The sequence below is a fragment of the Protopterus annectens genome, chromosome 2.part1 (assembly GCF_019279795.1).
Source record: "Protopterus annectens isolate FY-2018-M chromosome 2.part1, PAN1.0, whole genome shotgun sequence".
NCBI lineage: Eukaryota > Metazoa > Chordata > Ceratodontiformes > Protopteridae > Protopterus > Protopterus annectens.
This window is the reverse complement of record NC_056729.1, coordinates 1,672,925,450-1,672,937,873: the sequence shown is the minus strand read 5'-3', so window position 1 is coordinate 1,672,937,873 and position 12,424 is coordinate 1,672,925,450.

The window sequence follows — 12,424 nt, the reverse complement described above, 5'->3', positions numbered from 1 at the left end:
GGTTAAAAGAGCACAAATGTGTGCAAATGAAAAGCTTTAATACAGGTGAAATTAAACACTTTTAAGTTAAATTACAAATGGAAAAGCACACAATGAGCTTTCCTCCAGTAGTCTCCAACTTAGATGAGGCTCAGACTACACACTTCTGCCACAAGGGTGCAGGCAGAACCCTCCTAATGTAAGATGGCTGGAATAGTGCTCAAGTGTAACAGTCTAGATTCAGCAGATCTGAGTCTAGTCTATGCTATGTACTAGCTACTTAAAGCAACAGAACAGCTTTTCTAAAGGAAGAATGAGCAAAACAATGCAGCAAAATGATAAAATACAGTCAATAAAGTGCAAAGAAAACTCAAAAAGTACTTTTTTTTTCGATTTTGGCAGTGGATGCTTTGGATTTCAGCAGAATGACTCCAGACCTCTGGGAAAGGTCACCAAATGTTGAGCAGCTCCGATTAGATGACCTTCAACTGGCAGCTCTTAGAGCAGCTGTGAGCAGTGTGAGACTATGGAAAGCATTTACTATAGAGGATTTTAGACTGGAGAGGTTTGCTTATATACAAGGCATGGAAAATTGTGTTTGTGCATTGGCTTTTATACCAGCAGGATGAAAGACATTTGCACAGTTAATCCCTCAGGCCAATCAGATAAAGACACAATAAACCTTCCACCAGCATTTTCAGACTTAGATGTGTTGAATTCAGCTGTACTCCTACCAGAGTGCAAAAGGACCTTCTTAATGTAAAATGAACAGGTTTTGCGCTCAAGTGTATTAACAAATACTTTACAACAAAAGTCAGAATTCCTGCACTATCAGGAATCCTTGGAAATAAGTTCACTAACCCTGAGAAATATTCAACAAAATATAAAAAAAAGTGCACAATGGAAAAACTTTGAAAAACTTAGAAATATTTTGGCAGATTCAGGAGAACTTCAGCAAACTCTGAACAAATTTTGCAGTACCAGAGGAGGTTAAGAAATATTAGATTAGAATACTGGTAAAACATCCTAAGAGCAGTACAGTAACAAACAGACAGCATTTCTTTAACAAGTGCAGACTGAAAAACAGTGATAAATTCAACAAAATCAATAAATTGGTGGTGCAATGATGCGGCAGTTAGCATTGCTTCCTCACAGCAAGAGGTTTGCCAGTTCGATTCTCAGCTGGATTGCCTTCTATGTGGAATCGGGTGTATATGGGAACATCAAAATGGCAAAATATCGAATGCCGTTGCATCGAAATGCTTACATCGAAAAGTATAACATTGAAACGGCAAAAATCACTCGTGGAGTGAATGTTAAAGAGAAATTACTACATGCAAGGAGCAAGATCCCCTGCATCCCCCTGACCCCCTGCCACTTAAATATTCCACTCCGGGGATTGCACTTCAGTGCACTACAGTGCGGAAATGAAAGATTTCCATTTCCTGCACTGTAATGCGATCTTGGAGTTGGTATATTTAAGTAGCGGGGGGTTTGGAGGGTGCAGATGGGCTTGCCCCCCTGTCTACAGCCTTATTTTGTTATGTCCCCATTGTAAGCTGTCATTGACAGCCTTTCAGTGTTTTGCTGGTTCGATGTAACCAGTTCGATGTAACGGCATTCTATATTCTGCCGTTTCGATGTTCCGATATAGACCCGTGGAATCTGCTTGCCCTCCCTGTGTTAATATGGGTTTCCTCTGGCTGCTCTGGTTTCCTCCCACATTCCAAAGACATGAATCTGGAGTGTTTCTCCCTGAGCCTCCGTTGAAAATGGCCTCTGTCTCAGTCAGTCTTTACCAGTAAGCAAATGTTAAATAAAAAAAAATAAAAATAAAATGCAGCACAGAAGTGTTAAACAGCACTGAGACAGTTACAGCAACGGTAAAAAAAAAAAAAAAATACTCATATTAGCTTTGGGTGTCCAGATGGTTTTAGAAGCAATGCAAGTCTTGTAGTCACAGATGCCCAAGCCATGCACAGGGAAGCAATGAAACATACTCACAAACACTTCTAGCAAGCCACCCCAAATTAACATTAACAGAAATCACATTTCTAAAGAGAAGAATTTAAATATGTGCCAAAAAACTGTTGCAAGTTTAACAGAGAAGATTAAGACTATGAGCTGCTAATGAGCTTTATCCTGTAGCCATTAGGCTATTGATCCATGAGGATCTTTAGAAGTCTAGCCATACATTTCCATGAAGTTCTCAGCCCTTATATTTTAAGTATAAATCATTTTTAAGTATGAATAATGTATCCTAATGTTTGGTATACTTTTCACTTGGGACCTCTGTAGGTTCATAGGTTCATATGTGTGTGCTAGGCTAATGGCCCTGGAGCCTTTACAAGCCTAGCCCATGGGATTAACCTGGCATCATGCCACCTGACCTTAGTTCCCAGTGCCTCTGTTGAGTAGAGTCACTGGAGTGATCCCAGGGGTGAATTTTCTATTTCCCATCCACTCATCAAGATTTCTCTTGAAGAGGGCCAGTGAGGTGCTCTGTTTGACATGTATGGGAAGTCTATTCCATAGCATGGGCAGTCTCTGGCTTATGAACCTGTCCCTCCAGCATGTCCTGTTGATTGTGGTAATGACATTGAGGTCTCTGGTGCATGTGGTGCGGAGGGATTGGGATTTCTTTAGATGTGGCATTTCTAACTGAGCTGGGTCAGACATGGCTTTGTAAGTCAAGCAGAGATCGCCTCTAAGTAGGCGATATGAGACAAAGAATAGTTGGAGTTTTTTGAGTCTGTCCATATAGGACAAGTGTTTGAGGCCTAGGATCCTCTTTGTAAGGTACTTTTTGCAGCCTCTCCAGTTGTTCCAGGTGTCTAGTGAGGTACACGCCAAATGGGGCGTTGTACTCAATGACTGGCCTAATACGGGAAGAGTAGAGGGGGACAATAACTTCTTGCTTCCTGGATGAAAAACCCTTAGTAATGAGATGTGCCACACTGAAGGACTTTCTGACCACAGTGGCAATGTGGTGGTCAAAAGAGAGGTTGCTGTCAACCTGTGTTCCCAGATCTCTTATAATGCCTTCTTTGTTCAGTGGACTACCATCGATGTGGTAATTCGTGGGAACCGGGTTTTTCCCAAAGGGGATGATGACACATTTTTTGGCATTAAGCTTAAGGCCATGGTTCTGACATCAGTTGTTGGGCTCAGTGAGGCCTTTCTGTAGGATGTCAACATCACTTGGGGAGTTAATAATAGCTCCCAGCTTGCAATCGTCTGCAAATTTTATCAGCCAGAGTCCCTTCTTGTTGGCCTGGACTTCAGAGAAGTAGATACTAAACAGGAGAGGACCCAGGACTGAACACTGTGGGACTCCACTCATGACTGGTTGGCAGTCTGACTTGGAATCAGCTACTTTCACACTGTGGGTTCTATCTGTGAGCCAGTTTGCAACCCACCTAGTGATAAAGGGATTGATGCCTAGCTTATTGAGTTTTTCTATGATTCCTGAGTGGAGAATAGTATCAAAGGCCTTGGCCAGATCTAGGTAGGCTGTATGAACCACCTCGCCTTCATCCACAGCTCTGGTGACTGACTCAAAGAAGTCAACCAGGTTGAGCAGGCATGATCTACCCTTCACAAAACCAAACTGTGTATGATCCAGAGTTTGGAGATTTCCTATATCCTTGGTTATTCGGTCCATGATGATGCATTCCATAGCTTTGCATATCAGACTCATCAGGCCAGTGGGGTGATAGTTACAAGAGTCTGTAGTCACTCCTCCTTTGTGGAGAGGGATGACTGTAGCAGTGCACCAATCGGTAGGGACAAAGCCTGAGGTGAGGCTGTGATTGAACAGAGCACACAGGTGAGGTGCCAGTTCACTCTGTAGTTCATGTAGAACACAGCCAGGGATATTGTCAGGTCCCATAGAAGCTGTATTCTTGGCCTTGGACAGTACTGTTTTAACCCATGCAGCAGTAATACTGGGTGCCTGGCAATCTACTTGTATTGTGATTGGTTCTTTGGGGGGGAGAGAAGGGTAAAGTTGGCACTGAATCTGTCGATCAGTATATTGGCAATATCTGTTGATTCAGTATAGGAGGTACCATTGTGCAGTAGCTCAAAGTTAATCTGGGTATTGCTGTGGAGCTTCTTTATTTAACTATAGTAGGCCTTGTGGTTGTCTTTACTATCTGCAATTCTGTTTTCATAGCTAGCTTTAGAGGATTTGATGAGGGATCTCAACTGTTTGTTGAGGCTGATAAGGAAGTTTTTCCAGTATTGGGACTTCACCTTATTCCACATTAGTTTCCTCCTTCTGTTGTAGAGTTTGTTTATGGCAGGGGACCACCAGATTGGCTTCCTCTTTGTGGAAGAGAGTGTCTTGGTTCTACTGGGTATGGTGAGATCCATGCATTTGTGTACGTGTTCGTACAGTGCATTGGTTTATGATTAGGCAGTCATGCAATTATTCTCCATTTGCATGGATGCTGTGAAGTTAGCCACCTCTGTTTTTAGGAGCCCAAAGTTAGCTTTGGAGAAGTTATTCATAGTGATTACTTTTGAGGGGGTGGGATGGGAGCAATGTGGATTTCCAAGGTGATTCATTTGTGGTTGGATCTAACCAGGGAGCAGCTGACTATTGGTGTAGAGCAATGGTTGCCCATGTTAGTAATGACCATGTCAAGGATGTTGCTACCTCTAGTAGGGGTAAGAACGAGCTGGTCCAGGGCATTGGAATTAATGAATTCGAGGAAACGTTGGGCAAGTGTATTGGTACATGAGTAGTTTTGCCAGTTAATGGAGGGGTACTTGAAGTCGCTCAGTATGAGAGTGTTAGGTTGGATCTTAATATTCTCCAGGGTGCTTAGGAACGTGGAGTGTTAGTCTTGAGACATGGTTGGGGACCTATAGCAGGCTATGACCTGAATCATTGTCTTACACAATGTTAGCTGCACCTGAAGTATCTCTGATGCATTATGTTGGGCTACCAGTCTGGAGGTGTGCGCATACTTTATGAATATGGAAACACCACCGCCTTTGTAGCTTCAGTCCAAGTTCTGGGGCCGAAAGGTGTAGAATGAGTTATAGCCTGGTAGTGCAGGGGTGCTTTCTGCTGCTTTGAACCAGGTCTCTGTTACAGCACAAATGTCAATGTTCTCCATTTCAAGGAGTGCTTTGAGCGAGTGCATTTTGAGATTTAGATTTTTAGCATTGAGCAGCATGACCTTCAGATTGCATTTGTTTTTAGCTGTTACAGTGGTAATTTGGTCTTTGGAACACCTCCTAAAAAAGGCACTATAGGGGTGGCAAGAGCCTTGGCCAGTATCCGGAAGCCCACAGGTGACAGATGCAGGCCATCTCTGGCAAAGCATTGAGGTCTGTCAGTCATGTCATCCCACCTTAAAGATACTGGATCCACTTAGAATGATAGCAGAAACTTAGCCAATTGTTGAAATCAATCATTTTCTGCTTGTACTGTGGTATCATTCTGGGTGATGGTAGGATGCTGCTCAAAGCTAGGGTCATACCCACCTGGGCTACATAATCCGAGAGCTCCTCCATGTCTCTTTTCATGTAATCCAAGGAGGTACGTCTCAGGTCATTCACACCCACATGTACAATGACAGAGTCATATTTGTACCTGTTGAGGGACCTGAGTGTGTGCATTATGTGGTGGATCCTGGCACCTGACAGGCAGCTGACTGTTACTTTCTCCTTATTCAACCTAGTGAGTGGGACATCATTGTGCCTCAGTATCGAGTCACCTATGACTAGTGTATTGGGCATGCTGTTTTGCCTTAGGGGCTTTGGTTGAGTGGCACACTGTTTAGGAGAGTTATGCGCCTCATGATTAGTGTTGTGTTGTGGTGGTTGAGTGCATTTCTGCCTTTGAGGTCTCTGCTGTTTGGATAGATTTTTATTGAGAGCCTCCATGAAGGTGGGTGTGTGGTTTGTGCTTTTATGTGAAGGCAGTGCTGGTGTGTGTTCTGGAGGGCTATGTGTTCCATGTGGTGTGGTGCAAGTGTTGACCTTCTCCTCTTGACCAGCTACTCCGGTCTTGGCTGGAGAGTGCATGGCTTCCAATTTGGATATATAAGTGCATCTTTCGCAAGTCTGAGTGTTGGGAGGTAAGAGGAGAGGGATGTCAGTGTACATGAGCCAGTTGCTACATTGCCTCAGGATGCCCAAGTTCACCGGATTAATAGGAGAAAGCACAGGGAACTGACCTTTAGACATGCCTGGAGGAGTGGGCATTAATAATAAGTACTGGAGCTATTTCCTTGTAGAACATTTAGTGCTGGTAGCACTTTTGTGTGCTACAATAATTGCTACAAGAAGTGTGATAAAGTGCTAGACTAATAAGCTAGTAAACGTGCAGGAGAGGAGAGAGCTAGCAGATTTTGCCACTGCTCAGAAGCTTACAAACAGTCCTGGATACAGCAAATTTGTATCTGGACTAGACTGTACTATTCCAACTTCCACAAAAGTGTACTTCCATTTTAAAATTCTTTTTTTTTAAGACTTAAATTGGTACAATCTTGTTTTTTTTTTTTTTTGTTAATGAATGTAATTAACATTCATGCACATTATACACTATAATAATTTTACCTCTCCGCTGAAGTTTATTGCTCTCCAGTAAGAAGTGTAATAAACTGGTCAAGTTGGGATTTTGTACCTGAAAAGGTTAAACCTTAACAGTTGGGTAACTATTCTAAAAAGAGGGTATGGTAACCACACATTGGCCTTTGCAACTAGATGTGTATGAAAAGGAGTTCTTGAGAGTTCATTGAACGAGAGTTAATCAGCAGAAGTCGTATGTGTTTGAGAAGATGACTGCCTTAGTGAATTTGAAACTCTGAGGCTATGAGTCTGTCTTAGTGAAAATTGAACACTGGAAGACTGCGTGCCTGCCTTAATGAAGCTTCGTAATTAGGAGATTGTGAGTCTGACGTAGTGAAACATTAAAAAAGAGTGAAGAGTTTTAACAGACTTGAAGTATGTCAAGGATTACCTGCTGTATCCCAAAGAGTTTGATGCTGCCTTGAGGAAAGCTGCTTCTTCTTAGCAGATGAAAGAAACGACTTCATGTGCAAATAGTCAATAGATTCTGAAGGGCTATGTCAGCTTACCCTGATTTACAAAATACTAAAATTAACTTTATTCAGCAAATGTTTTTTTGAACATAGCACCAGAAAAGTACAATTGTGTAAGTAAATTTACCAAAACAGTAGGTGTTCGAATTATCACTGCTGCAGTAGCGTTAGCTATAATGGGTTTATATCCTGTTAAGGATATAACAGATGGCCGGCTTACAAAGATTCAAGGGCACCTTCCATGCCTAAACTGTTATTCAGCTTGAGCTGAGTTACAGAACTAGAGTGTTTGGGGCTTCAGTCTCTTCCATGAAAAGATAAATGCTAGGAAAGTAAAAATAGAAGTCCTCACCATGGTAACAAAACATACAAAAATAAGGGGGATGGAGAGAAGAAGTGGATACTGCATCAATGATCATTTGAACATCTACTGCTATGTTAAATTTAGTTACAAAGCTGCACTATGTTCCTCATATGGATCACTAATGCAACAGGCTTAGCTATACGAGAAGACTACCATAGTTTAGGTTGATTGGGAGGAGTAAAGATGAAGATCAAAAAGCCTTGCAAGATCTAGAGATGGAATCTATTTTATAATGATTTGTACAGGTATGTACAGAGGACAATGATGCTGCTTCTAGAACACTTCTAGAATATACATTTTTCTAAAATGCCACACATAAAGCCTACATTCTGGTAGAATGAGCCTTGACCTTGCCAGGATTTGCATTTTGTGGTGGGTAAACAAAGGATAATAGCATAAGACAACCATTTAGAAATAGTCTGCTTTGACAGAGGTTGCCCTTTTTCCTACCTTTCCAAGAAATAAACAACTGATCAGAGTTTTTAACAGATTTATTTTAGTGAACATATTTTCTGAACTATTTTGTGGCTAATCCAAGGTATGGAGTATACTTTCTCCCTCTTTTTTCTATGTCCAAGAAAGAAGACAGGGAAATGGATCACTTGTCTTGGATACCACATTAGGCATGGATGAAGGATTAGGTCTTAAGGAAACCTTATCTTTATGGAAAATGAGATACGGTTAACCAAACATAAGACCTTGCAATGCAGATACTCTTCTTGCAGAGATCAGAGCAATCAGCAACACTGTTTTTCATGTTATGAACCTCAACTCAGCCTGATGAGGTAGTTTGAATGGAGCAAAAGTTAATTTTCCAGGACAAAATTAATATTCTAAGGAGTAGTCAGCTGTTTATTAGGAGGCTTGGTATACAACACCTCTTTCAAAAACATTTTCACATGAGATTGCATTGAAAGTGTGGGCAGACACACTGAAATGGCCAACAAATGTACCTTGATGAAGCAGTAAGACAGGCTCTAGGATAGTAACTGACATAAATAACGTAAAACCAGAGAAATGACATCCTTAAAAGGGTCCTGGCTTTTAAATTGACACCAATTAAAACCTTGTTTTCATTTACTAATATATGATTTTTCTGGTGGCGTTTTTTTTCCTTTAATATTTGCTGCATGACCTCAGAATATAGGTACCAAAAAGGTTTTAAGACTGTAACATCTTGACATCTAGTTACAGTGGTTTGAAGTCAAGATGTAACAAATTCCTCATTTTTTGTGTGAGTAGGCTCAGCCTGTGAGGAAGCTTGTGGCAATAGCCCTTGGCCATTCCCAGTAGAAGGGAGAAGGGAGAACCATTGTTGCCTGGGCCAGTAGGGAGTCACCACAATAATATTTTTAGAATCTTTCTGAATCTTCAGAATGACCCCATTAGTGGAAAGGGTGGAAAAGCATACAGGAACATTTTTGTCCAAGGAAATGATAAGGCATGGAGTCCTGGAACAAAAGTTTGCCAATTGATTTCTTTGGCTGGAAGCAAAAAGATCTATCTTAGGTGTTCTCACAGCTGGATCAATTCTTGGAAGACCCCCGATTTAGATTTCATTCATGGGGGTCTGTTCAGGTCCAACTCAACTTATCTGCCAAAAAAGTTTGCTCTGATGATAAATAAGATACCTGTAAAGTGGGATTGTGCTGAAAAGCTATACCCCAGGCTATAGTCTACACAGAGGGTAAATCTAGTTTATCCTGTCTGTTTATGTACCACATCACTGGGATGTTGTCTGTAAACACTAGTAACTCTCCAAGGGAGCTTAAGTGATTGTGTGTGTTAAGAGCATTTATGAGTGCTAACATCATTTTATATTTATTTGTTTTGTTTTGCCTTATATCTTCCAAAGCCTCTTCACTTTTATTCCTATAGACACTGCTCTCCTAGCAAAGTCTGAGGGATTTGTTTTTACAGACTGTGCTAGAGATGGAAGGGAAATGGGAGACCTGGATTCAGATAAATTGGTCTCTCCACCAAAGAATCTCCCTTCTCACAAAGCCCAGAACTGGAATCTGAAATGTCAGTGGATGCTGATGTTGGGAGGATTTTTATTTAGGTTTTACTCAATTTTTCTTGTATGGAGTCTTGCTAGAGGAACTGTGAGACTCATAGATGTCATGGGACCTAGGGGCCTGAGAAATTCCATTATTGAGGCAGTTTGTGTGGAAAAACTCAGGAGTAGATCAAAATTCAGATCTAATTTTTCTTGTGGAAGAAAACCTCTTTTAAGTGAGGTATCTAGGAGGTAACCCTGAAAACAATCATGGGAGAAGGACATAAACAAGATTTCTGGGGTATTCTCCTGAAATCCAAGTCTGTGAAGGAGATTTATCACCTAAGTGAGATATTCCTGACACTTTTTCTAAAAAACTTTGCAAAGATAAGCAAGTTATCTAAACAAGGAAATATCTTGCAGTTTGCAGTAGATAATGACAGGAGCTAGACAATTTGTAAATACCTTTGGAGTGGTAAATAACTCAAAGGGTAATGCATAGGTTCAAAGGTTGGTACTAGGCTATCAGCCCTAGGGCCTATACAAGCCTAGCCATAACAATTCCCTGGCTATTTCTTCCCACACTGTTTACTTCCCTGGACCCCTGTCTAGCAGGGTGACTGATGTGATCCCGGGGTGAATTTCCTTTCTCCCATCCAATCGTCAAGGTTCCTTTTGAAGAGGACCAAAGAGGCACTCTACTTGACATGTATGGGCAATCTATTCCAGAGTCTGGGGAGTCTCTGGGTCAAGAACCTATCCCTCCAGCATGTTTTGTTTATTGTGATGACAAGGTTTAGATCCCTGGAGTGTGTGGCTCTGAGGGATTGGGATTTCTTTAAGTGTAGCATGTCCAACAGCTCTGGGTTTGACATGGCCTTGTATGTTAAGCAGAGATCGCCTCTGAGTAGACGATATGCGACAGAGTATAGCTGGAGTTTTTTAAGGCGGTCAGCATGGGGCATCTGCTTTAGGCCTGTGATTCTTTTAGTGAGGTATTTCTGCGGCCTTTCCAGCTGTTGCAGATGTCTTGAGAGGTACATACCAAACATGGCACTGTATTCTATAATGGGTCTAATGAGGGATGAGTACAGTGGGACAATGACCTCCTTTTTTCTGGATGAAGAGCCCTTAGTGATGAGGTGTGCCACATAGAAGGATCTCCTGACTGTTGTGGCAATGTGGTTATCGAAGGTGAGACCACTGTCCACCTGTGTCCCCAAGTCTCCAAGTTTCTTATCACACTTTCGGTGTTTAGTGTACTGCCACCTATATGGTAATTCACAGATACATGTTTTTTCCCAAAGGGGATAACTATACATTTCTTGGCATTGATCTTGAGCCCATGGCTCTGGCACCAAGCATCTGTTTGTGTAAGGCCTTTTTGTAGAGTATCCACATCATTTGGGGATTCAATAATGGCTCCCAGTTTGCAGTCATCTGCAAACTTTGTTATCCAGAGTCCCTTAGTGTTGGCCTGTACTTCAGAGAAGTAGATGCCAGACAAGAGCGGTCCCAGGACTGAACCCTGAGGTACTCCACTTGTCACTTGTCTGGAGCTGGATTTGGAGTCAGCTACTTTTACAGTGTGGGTTCTGTCAGTAAGCCAGTTAGCAACCCATTGGGTGATGTGGGGATTAATGCCCTGCTTAGTAAGTTTATCTATGATTCCAGAGTGGGGGATGGTGTCAAAGGCCATGGCAAGGTCAAGATAGGCTGTGTGGACCACCTTACCCTTGTCCATGGCACTGGAGACTGATTCGAAGAAGTCAATCAGGTTCAGGAGACAAGATTGGCCCTTCTCAAAACCAAACTGGGTGGGGTCCAGTGTTTGAAGGTTGCCAATGTCTTTGTTTATAAGTTCCATGATAATACGCTCCATGGCCTTGCAGATAAGGCTTGTCAGACTGATGGGATGGTAGTTTCCGGGATCCAAGGTGGATTCCCCCCTTGTGGAGTGGGATAAATGTAGCTCTGCGCCACTCAGTGGGCATGAAACCTGAGGGGAGGCTATGATTAAACATGACACTTAGGTGAGGTGTCAGTTCATACTGTAGTTCATGTAGTACATAGCCCGGGATGTCATCTGGTCCCATGGATGCTGTATTCTTAGCTTTGGAGAGTGCGTTCTTTACCTGTGTGGCCATTATTACCGGAATTTGGCAATCTTCCGGTATTGAGATGGGCCATTTAGGGGGTGAGAGGGGGTGAAGTTGGCACTGAATCGATCTGCCAGGATATTGGCAATATCTTTGGGATCAGTATATTTAATGCCATTCTGTTTTAGCTCAGAGCAGATCTGAGCATTGCCATTTAGATTCTTGACATAGTTATAGAATGCCTTGTGGTTGTCTTTGGAATCTTTGGCAATTTTATTTTCGTAACTAGCTTTGGAGGATTTTATGAGGGATCTCAGTTTCTTACTGAGGCTGGTAAGGAAGTTTTTTGCATCCTGGGATTTTCCTCTTTTCTGCAACAGTTTCTTCCTTTTGTTGTAAAGTTTGTTTATGGCAGGGGACCACCAGATTGGCTTTCTTTGTTTGGATGAGAGCATCTTGGTTCTATTTGGGATGGCACGATACATGCATGAGTGGATGTGCTGGTACAGTGCCTTAGTGTAGGATTCAGCAGTTGAACTTTCAGTTCCCGTCTGCATGGGTGTCATGAAGTTTGTCACTTCTGACTTGAGTAGCATGAAGTTGGCTTTGGATAAGTTTTTTATGGAGGTTTCCTTACTGGGGGGGTGGGGGTGGGATGTGGATGTTAAGGGTGATTAGCTTATGGTCAGACCTGACTAACAAGGGGGTGACCATAGGTGTGGAGCATCGATTTCCCATGTTGGTAATGACCAGGTCTAGGATATTTGAGCCCCTGGTGGGACTATGGATTAGTTGATCCAGGGCGTTGGAATTTATGAATTCCAAGAACCGTTGGGCAAAAGTGTTGGTACATGAGTAGTTTTCCTGGTTAATGACAGGGTAGTTAAACTCACCCAGTATTAGGGTGTTTGGTTCTATCTTA